Source organism: Salvia miltiorrhiza, chromosome 6 (genome assembly GCF_028751815.1).
Source record: "Salvia miltiorrhiza cultivar Shanhuang (shh) chromosome 6, IMPLAD_Smil_shh, whole genome shotgun sequence".
NCBI lineage: Eukaryota > Viridiplantae > Streptophyta > Magnoliopsida > Lamiales > Lamiaceae > Salvia > Salvia miltiorrhiza.
The window spans coordinates 21,003,995-21,014,236 of record NC_080392.1 but is presented as its reverse complement, the minus strand read 5'-3'; positions in this window follow the sequence as shown (position 1 = coordinate 21,014,236).

Below are 10,242 nucleotides of genomic sequence, written 5' to 3'. Positions count from 1 at the left end.
CACAGACAAGGAACCTCGAAGATTGAAGCCTCAGCCCAAATTCGAATTGCTCTCCAACGGAAGAAATCTTGAGGACGATTTACGCCAACGGATCTATTCAAGAATTCTCCTACAAATAGCGCTCGAGGATCACTTCAAATCTTCACCGATTCAACAACATAAGCTGAAGCTCTGCCGAAATAGCTACTCAGCCCAAAGCTTAAACCGCTCAAAGCTTGAATCGAAGAAGAGAATTCCAAAGCCAAAATCAGTCACTGCTGATTACATACATTCTCTTAGACCCTAGGCATATATTCTGTGTACTCAGAAGCCAAAGGTCAAACTTGCTTCAAAGAACTTGTTCTTTGTAAGTATAGTTGGCACTCGTTTAAACCTCTCCCCCATAAGAGTGTTTGAGTGATTCGGAGATTCAGGAAGGTACTCTGAACTCTGAAAGAGAAGTCTGAGCACGAGGTGTGCTTAGCGGAGAAATCCTACGCGAGTTGTGTAGGTGCTGAAATCCTATACGAGGTGTGTAGGTGGAGAAATCCTACGCGAGTTGTGTAGGTGCTGAAATCCTATACGTGGTGTGTAGGTGGAGAAATCCTACGCGAGGTGTGTAGGTGCTGAAGAGAGTTTATCTTCAGTTCACGGTTTGTAGTGCACCAGGCAAGCACTTGCGGAGTGGATTGTTGGTCTGATCAACCAGCCGTGGATGTAGGAAAGAGTTTTTCCGAACCACGTAAAAGTCTCTGTGTTATTTACAGCTTTCAGTTTTACATTCTTAACTGTGCTATTTCTATTGATAAAACTGAACACTGACTAACTGCTAGAGAAACCTTAATCCAACTATCTGCTCCACCGAGGCTATTCGAAACTAAGTTTAATTTCCGCTGCGTGTGATATCAATCTGACTGAACTATCCTCTGATAGTAAGGAAGAGTGATATCATTTCTATCTTTGCAAACACGACTGAAGCCCTTACGTGGATCAGTTAAGTTCTTGTGACTTAACTGATAACTCTTTACTGAAGAGCTTTCAGTATCAGTCGTCAACCCTGTTGGTCAAAACTAATTTCGGTTAAACAGGTGTCTGGTTTGCTTGTAAAGTTTCTTTTCTATCTCTGACTGAGATCCCTCTGATTGAGGTTGGTAGATAGATCAAAAATAGCCTATAGGTGTATTCCCCCCCCCATACACCTATTCGAGACCCCCCGGACCTAACAATTGGTATCAGAGCAGGTTGTTCGCAAGAACTATCTGTATCTGACTAGTTCCTACTTGAACTAGATCCTTTATTAAAGGTCTCGAAGAAGTTTTACTCTTTCTTATTTTTGTGCTTGCTATTTGCTCTATCTGCTGTTATCTGTTCTCTCTTTTTTGATGGAGACTAACCACAGCAGATTATCTTCTCTACCTATGTTTAGTATTGAAAAATACGACATATGGAAGTTTCGGCTTGAAAGCTTCCTCACCGCCCAACATTGCAGAATGTGGGAAGTCATCACCACCGGTCCGATCATCATCACCGAAACTGTAAAAAGGGTTCCTACTGACATCCATCAGGAACCTTACGATGAGGACCAGCCCAAGTCTAAGGCAGACTTCACCACAGAAGAAAGGAAGCAAGATGAGTTAGACAACCTCGCCAAAAGCATCATCTCCGGCACCGTTCCTGACAAGTATGTCATGAAGATTATCAAGTGCAGAACAGCAAAGGAGATGTGGGACATTCTGGAAAGAATGTGCGTAGGTTCTGAGGAAATCAAGGAGAATAAGCTATCCATAGCTTGCCAGAAATTCGACTCCTTCCTCATGCTCAAGAATGAATCTGTCGAGGAAATGGAACAAAGATTCAATCTTATATTGAATGAAGTTCAATCCATTTCCAAAGACAAATACACTCAACGAGAAATCAATCTGAAGATTCTTCGAGCACTGCCACGTGGAGAATGGCATATCTACTCAGTCGCTCATCAGCATAAGCCAGGATTCAGTCAGCTCCCGACAAACAAGCTTTTCTCCGATCTCATGGCAAATGAGTTCGACCTTATGAGAAATCTTGGTAACAAGAAGGCTGGAGGATCAGACGAAGATGGTCCATCAACCTCAAGAGGAGTTGCACTGAAGGCCTCAATCAGTGAAGGCAAGAAGCAGATCAAGGAGCCAACGGAACTCAACCCTGAGGACTTCTTCAGTCAATATGCCCTATTGACTGACAGATTCAACAAGATGGAGTCCAAGTTCCGGAAGTACAGAAGGTTCCACAAGCAGCACTACAAGGGAAAAGAAAGAGAAGGGGACTCCAGACATTCCACAGATCGAAGCGGAGAAAGGAAGTCAGCCGCTTACGACACCAATGAATTGGAATGCTTTGGATGTAGAAAGAAATGGCACTTTCGAAATGAATGCCTTGAATTGACTCCAGCTGAGCGCAGGGAACTAAAAGCAAAGAAAGATCGCAGATCTTTGAAGAAGAAAGCTATGGTTGCTGATGATGCTGATTCATCCAACGACACATCAGAATCATCCGACCTCGACAGTTCCAGCTCAGATGATGAGAGCCGAGCCCTGATGGCCAATGAATCAGAAAGTGTAGCCGACAACAGCTACGACAATGGAATGAATGGCCCAGAGGTAAAATCTCTCACAAAAACTCCATATACTGATAACTTCCTGATGCTTTCAGGAGACCACTCAGAATCTGGAGATAGCTCATCCGTTGAAAATGACGAGTTTGATCAGCTCCTGACTGATCACTGTCAACTGAGGAAAATGTTCGAAGATCTCCTCAAGCAGAATCAGAAAATGGATAAGGAGATCAATGATGGACGAGCTAAACATCAGACAATCATCTACTTTCCGGATGAAACTTGTCTTGATCAGCTAATCATGGAGAACAGCCGACTGGAAGAAGAGCTCAGAGTCTCCAACTCAGAATGTGAAAGAGCATCTCATGAAATCAAGAGGCTCAATCACAAGCTGGAAGAAACAGTCAAGAGCTGCATGATGCAGTCTCCCATGATGAGCAACTTTCCATCGAAAAGTTTGGTCAACAGCATCGGAGGAAAGGTTGCAGCTGCCAAAGGAAAGAAAATCATGATCATCTCTAAGAATGATCCTTCTGAAATCACAACCTCAGAAGAATCAAGAGACCATGATGTGGATGAAGTTCACAAGCGCAGACTGATGGCCAGGTCAAATGTTCCACCTCCACGAAGCTACAGACAAGCTAAGGAGGCTCCCAAGTCCCAACCAGATCATCTTATCGAAAAGGCTGGAAAGCAGATTTCAGTCAAAGATCCGGGAAGGAACATCAGGAGTCAAGAAGAATCTTCCTCATCAATCCAACAAAGCGCAAAAGATCAGCCAGACCAATTCTGAAGCAGATTTGGGTTCCAAAGGGAACTCGAACTAACAATGAAGGACCCAAAGTTTGATTGGGTGCCTGAAGCAACTCTTCCTTGCAGGTCAATGTCAGGAAACATAAAAAGAAGGAAGAGGCCAAAGCTTCAATCAGAACGTGGTATCTGGATAGTGGCTGTTCGAAGCATATGACGGGCTACAAAGAATATCTATCCCAGTATGTCGAGAAAGCTGGATCCAAAGTTGCATTCGGAGACAACTCGATTGGAGAAACAAAAGGCTACGGTGTGCTCAACATGGGTAACGCTAGTATCAGTAATGTTAGCTTTGTTTCTGGTCTTAAACATAATCTGTTGTCTGTGAGTCAATTTTATGACAGTGGTTTCACAGTGAAAATCAAAAAGGATGAATTCACTGTTAGAAACAATCAGAAGAAGGTGGTTCTGAAGGGATTCAAACAAGGAAGTCTCTACGTCGTTTCTTGGGAAGACAGCCCACCAGAAACGTGCCTCATCAGCAAGAGCAGCTCGGAGCTCAATTGGCTCTGGCACAAGAGACTCAACCATCTCAACTTCAAGACGATCAACAAACTTGCTAAACATCAACTGGTAGAAGGTCTTCCTTCTATTGTATTCCAGAAGAAGCAAGAATGTGAAGCATGCCTCAGAGGAAAGCAGACGCGGACGTCATTCAAGTCAAAGACAGGACACTCCTCTGAAAGAATTCTGCATCTACTTCACATGGATCTGTTTGGCCCGATCACTCCAGGAAGCTACAACGGTAGAAAGTACACCTTGGTAGTTGTGGATGATTACTCACGATATACTTGGGTTATCTTTCTCTTCAAAAAGAAGGAGACACTGGAGGAACTGCCAAAGCTGCTGAGAAGACTGAGCGTTGAAAAGGAAGTCAACATCATCAGCATCAGATCAGATCGTGGGACTGAGTTCCTCAATACTGTCATTCGTGAGTATTGTGATGAACAAGGAATCAGTCATCAAACTTCTGCAGCAAGAACTCCCCAGCAGAATGGAGTCGCAGAAAGAAGAAACCGGTCTCTAAAGGAAGCAGCCAGGACGATGCTAGCCGAGTCAAAACTTCCCTTAAAGTTTTGGGCCGAAGCAGTCAACAACGCATGCTACACGCAGAATCGCTCCTTCCTCACTCAGAGACATGGAAGAACTCCATACGAGTTATGGAAGAACAGAAAGCCTTCGATTGCCTACTTTCATGCTTTCGGTTCTAAGTGTTTCATACACAACAATGATAAGAAGAGGTTGAACACCTTCGATAGCAAGGCTGATCCAGGAGTCTTCCTTGGATACTCTGGAACAGAACGTTCAAGCAAAGCCTATCGAGTGTTCAATACTCAAACTCTCTGTGTAGAAGAAACACCTCATGTGATCTTTGATGAGTCTACAGATGGTTTCAGGGAACAAGATGCTGAAAAGGTTGTTCAGATCGCTGAAGGTTCCAAAGCTGAAATTCACACTGTCGAGCCCTCTACTGTCTTGGTGTGGGGACCTGGCAAAGATGAAGATACTGAGATGCTTCAGTATCAGAAGATCAACCAACGGTCTGAAGTTCAGACTGGAGTCAATCAGATGGCATCAGTCAAGGGGGAACTCCATTCGCTGAAGTTCAAGTTGAACGCGCAGAAGCTGCCCCAGCTCAACTCACCCCTGCTCCAGAAGGTGCTCAACATCCCAGAGCTATTCTGACCGAAGAAACTCCACCATCCCCTGAAGAGATCAAGAAGTATCGAAGATGGTTTGAACTCCACTCTAAGGAGAACATCATTGGAGAACCATCAGATGGCATCAAGACTCGGAGATCAATGTGCAACCTCGTCTTCGACATCAACCAGAACTGCATCAACGAAGATAAGAATTTCAGTTGTTTCTTATCAACTACAGAGCCCAAGGATATTGAAGAAGCTCTGAAGTCCACTGAATGGGTCATCGCAATGCTAGAGGAACTCAATGAATTCAACCGGAACTCAGTTTGGGAGCTTGTGGATCGACCAGATGATGCAAAGGTGATTGGCTTGAAATGGATTTTCAAGAACAAGGAAGACAAAGAAGGAAACGTTGTGAGAAACAAAGCAAGGCTTGTGGCTAAAGGATACAGTCAAGAAGAAGGAATCGACTACGACGAGACATTCGCCCCAGTTGCCAGATTGGAAGCAGTCAGACTCTTCTTAGCCTTCGCAGCTCACAAAGGTTTCAAGGTACACCAAATGGATGTCAAGTGTGCATTTCTTAATGGAGTGCTCACAGATGAAGTCTATGTAGAACAACCTCCTGGATTTGAGGTTGCTGGACCAGAAAAGGTGTACAAGCTGAAGAAAGCGCTCTATGGATTGAAGCAAGCACCAAGAGCGTGGTATGATACTCTCTCTGAGTATCTGATTGAACAAGGCTTTAAAAAGGGATCTGTGGACAGAACCTTGTTCACTCTCAAAGAAGGAGAAGATCTCTTGCTTGTTCAAATTTATGTCGATGACATAATCTTCGGATCCAAATCCGAACGCATGTGCAATAAGTTTGCTGACATCATGACGAACAAATTCCAAATGTCCATGATGGGAGAAATGAATTTCTTTCTCGGATTGCAAGTCAAGCAGACCAAAGAAGGAATACTGATCAGTCAGTCCAAGTATGCCAAGGAGCTGATAGCTAAGTTCGGTATTCAGCACATGAAATCAGTCAAGATCCCAATGAACACAAACTGGAAAGTTGATCCAGGTTCAGAAGGAAGCTCTGTCTCTTCGAAGAAGTACAGAGAAATCATTGGATCTTTGCTGTATTTGACTGCGAGCAGACCAGATATCGCATTTGCAGTCGGGGTTTGTGCAAGATATCAATCAGATCCTAAGGAAGCTCATTTGGATGCAGCTAAGCGGATTCTGAGATATCTCAAGGGCACACCCAATTTAGGATTGTGGTACCCAGCAGACGACGACATCAAGCTTACCGGATTTTCAGACTCCGACTTCGGTGGATGCAAGCTTGATCGCAAGTCAACCTCCGGAACTTGTCAATTCCTAGGCAACAAGCTCATCTCTTGGTTTTCAAAGAAGCAGACTTCAGTCGCCACCTCTACAACTGAAGCTGAATATGTTGCTGCCGGAAGCTGCTGCTCACAAATCCTGTGGTTAGTCCATCAACTAAAGGACTATGGGATCGAGAAAAATGAAGTTCCTATCTATTGCGACAGCTCCAGTGCTATTGCAATCTCCCAGAATCCAGTTCATCACACCAGAGTTAAACACATTGAGATTCGACATCACTTCATTCGTGATCACGTCGAAAAGAAGAATATCTCTGTGGAATGGATTCCCACTGCTATTCAGAGAGCGGACCTGCTGACCAAGGCTCTTCCAGAAGAGAGGTTCAATGATCTATGTGCAAAGATCGGCCTCATCAACCCTGAAGAGTGATGCTGTGTTTGAAGATTTTCTCAAACAGTCATGCTGACTGGTGGTCAACCAACTGCTGCTTCTACGATCACCGACGTGGAAAGCAATGAAATCCGAATGCTCATCTGAAGAAGAAGTCATCCTGATGATTCAACCAGGATCACGTGGTATCAACTGACTACTATGTTCAGTTGATCAGTAAGTATTTTAAATGCTTACCCTTTCAAAATCAGTTATGTCAGTTATGTGCTTTAAGTTTTTAGTGCAAAATCTTTTCTCTAACTGATCAGTTTCTTTTAAAAACTTTAACTGATTATTGGAAATTGTTGGAAAATGGAATATCCGAGAAAGACAAGATATTTTTTAAAGTGAAAATCTGTTTTGATTGAACTTGTCCTGACCTTATTGCCAAAAATCCTTCCAACCTTTTTGCCTTTGCAATAAAATTTCTTGAAACGCTCATTGACATGACATATGTAATGATGCTTTTCAAAGTCCTTCGCAGTGACGGCGGACGCGAAATTTTTCTTCAATTGCAATTTAGGCACAGTTTTCGAAAAACCTTTACATCTTCTACATGGTTCACATCTTGTCTATTTATACACCATGCTGTCTTCACGATTTTTCTGCATAAACTAACAACACTCCACAGCCTTCACTGTGAGAAAAATTTTCAATTGTTTTAAAAGTTGCAGAGAAAAATTTGTTCCGACTAAAGGAGAAATCTATGACTGCAAAGTCATGGAGTGGAAGAATGACGCTCATAGTCTTGGTCTACACCGGACCCTTCCACTGGATCACAACGTCTCTCGGACGTCAAAGTTTGCTCTACCCTCACTTGTATCCAGCGAAACGAGCGTCTTCCATCCTCATGCCCGGTGCATCGGCTTGAAGTACCTGTCTGAAAAAGGACAGACTTCATCGTCTTCACCAAAAAGCTTCTTGCTCTTTGTGGAGAACCGATGCGAAGCAACAACAATGAGCTGGAACTCATTGTCAACCGGCGCAACATCGACCGTGTCTATCCTCACGATAGCCACTCAGTCGATTTTCCTCCTACACACAATCCTTCTCACATGCCTCTTTCTCTTCACCATCAACCCTCCTCTCTACCTGATTCCACCCCGTTCTCCATCTCCTTTCTTCCTCCTCTCCCCAATCTTCATTTTTCTTTTTCTAAACCCTCCGCCTTCTCCGTATACCTCTGACCCTCAGCATCTTTCTCTGGACCATTTTGCGATTCAGTTTCCACGCAGTGGTCTTAGCTTCATCCTTCAGTCAAAATCCCGCCTTTTTGATGTTGCCAAAAAGGGGGAAATTCTTAAGAGACCTATTCTCAAAAGACTGAAGACGATCAAGCGAAATGATCGTCCTATCTCATTAGGATGATCATGAGGAAGATACACCAAGAGGAAGAGACCTCAATTCAACGGAAAACAAGTGAGAGTGGAACAAGCTTAGGAACATGAAGACACGAAGACAGAAGATGAAGATCAAGAAGTTCAAGGGCGCAGCCAAGCAGACTGCTGGAGTCCATGGTTTAACCATGATGTTTTTTGTTGTTTATCGTTTTACTCCAATGTAAGTCTTGCTCTGTACCTCGACTGATGGCTTATCAGTCCTATTAATAAAATGAACTTCTTATTGACCTCACCCTGAAGACAATAACTCTTTGTCCAGGCTCTGATTTATGGTTTTTCTGTCTTCTTTAAGTTCTGTGTTTAGAACTGTTTTCGTTCTTGCTCTAAGTATAAGTTGTTTAGGTTCTATTGTTAAGGGGGAAGTGTTTTCACCCCTTGTCTAGAACTTATACTGAGAGCTCAGTCTTTTTTATTGTCTAGAACTGCTGTGTGGTTTTGGCATCATCAAAAAGGGGGAAATTGTTGGGAACCTTGTGGAATATCCTAACCCTTGTTTTGATGATACCAAAATTCATAGGACTTAAATGTAATAGACTAGAATCGTTTTGAACTCAAGTGTTAGAGTTCGTTTCTAGTTTAGCTGCGGTGTCAAAGACTGAAGACTGAAGACTGAAGAATGAAGACTGAAGACTGAAGACTGGAGTTACCAACTGAAGTATCAGTTGAAGAATCAGTTGAAGACTGATTATTTAATGCGCGCCACAGACTGATACTAAAGTCAAGTATCAGTTGAACATTCCTCCTAGGACTGATCTTCCAACGTTCAGAGGAAGCCACGTACGCTCAAGTACAGCCCCATTAAATGCAGAGATATCTCAATATCTTATCTTTGCAGAGGTCATTCCTATCTGGTGGTTACTTTTCAGAGATGTCACATCTCCTGTCGATCAAAGAGAGCCGTTTCCACACAGACAAGGAACCTCGAAGATTGAAGCCTCAGCCCAAATTCGAATTGCTCTCCAACGGAAGAAATCTTGAGGACGATTTACGCCAACGGATCTATTCAAGAATTCTCCTACAAATAGCGCTCGAGGATCACTTCAAATCTTCACCGATTCAACAACATAAGCTGAAGCTCTGCCGAAATAGCTACTCAGCCCAAAGCTTAAACCGCTCAAAGCTTGAATCGAAGAAGAGAATTCCAAAGCCAAAATCAGTCACTGCTGATTACATACATTCTCTTAGACCCTAGGCATATATTCTGTGTACTCAGAAGCCAAAGGTCAAACTTGCTTCAAAGAACTTGTTCTTTGTAAGTATAGTTGGCACTCGTTTAAACCTCTCCCCCATAAGAGTGTTTGAGTGATTCGGAGATTCAGGAAGGTACTCTGAACTCTGAAAGAGAAGTCTGAGCACGAGGTGTGCTTAGCGGAGAAATCCTACGCGAGTTGTGTAGGTGCTGAAATCCTATACGAGGTGTGTAGGTGGAGAAATCCTACGCGAGTTGTGTAGGTGCTGAAATCCTATACGTGGTGTGTAGGTGGAGAAATCCTACGCGAGGTGTGTAGGTGCTGAAGAGAGTTTATCTTCAGTTCACGGTTTGCAGTGCACCAGGCAAGCACTTGCGGAGTGGATTGTTGGTCTGATCAACCAGCCGTGGATGTAGGAAAGAGTTTTTCCGAACCACGTAAAAGTCTCTGTGTTATTTACAGCTTTCAGTTTTACATTCTTAACTGTGCTATTTCTATTGATAAAACTGAACACTGACTAACTGCTAGAGAAACCTTAATCCAACTATCTGCTCCACCGAGGCTATTCGAAACTAAGTTTAATTTCCGCTGCGTGTGATATCAATCTGACTGAACTATCCTCTGATAGTAAGGAAGAGTGATATCATTTCTATCTTTGCAAACACGACTGAAGCCCTTACGTGGATCAGTTAAGTTCTTGTGACTTAACTGATAACTCTTTACTGAAGAGCTTTCAGTATCAGTCGTCAACCCTGTTGGTCAAAACTAATTTCGGTTAAACAGGTGTCTGGTTTGCTTGTAAAGTTTCTTTTCTATCTCTGACTGAGATCCCTCTGATTGAGGTTGGTAGATAGATCAAAAATAGC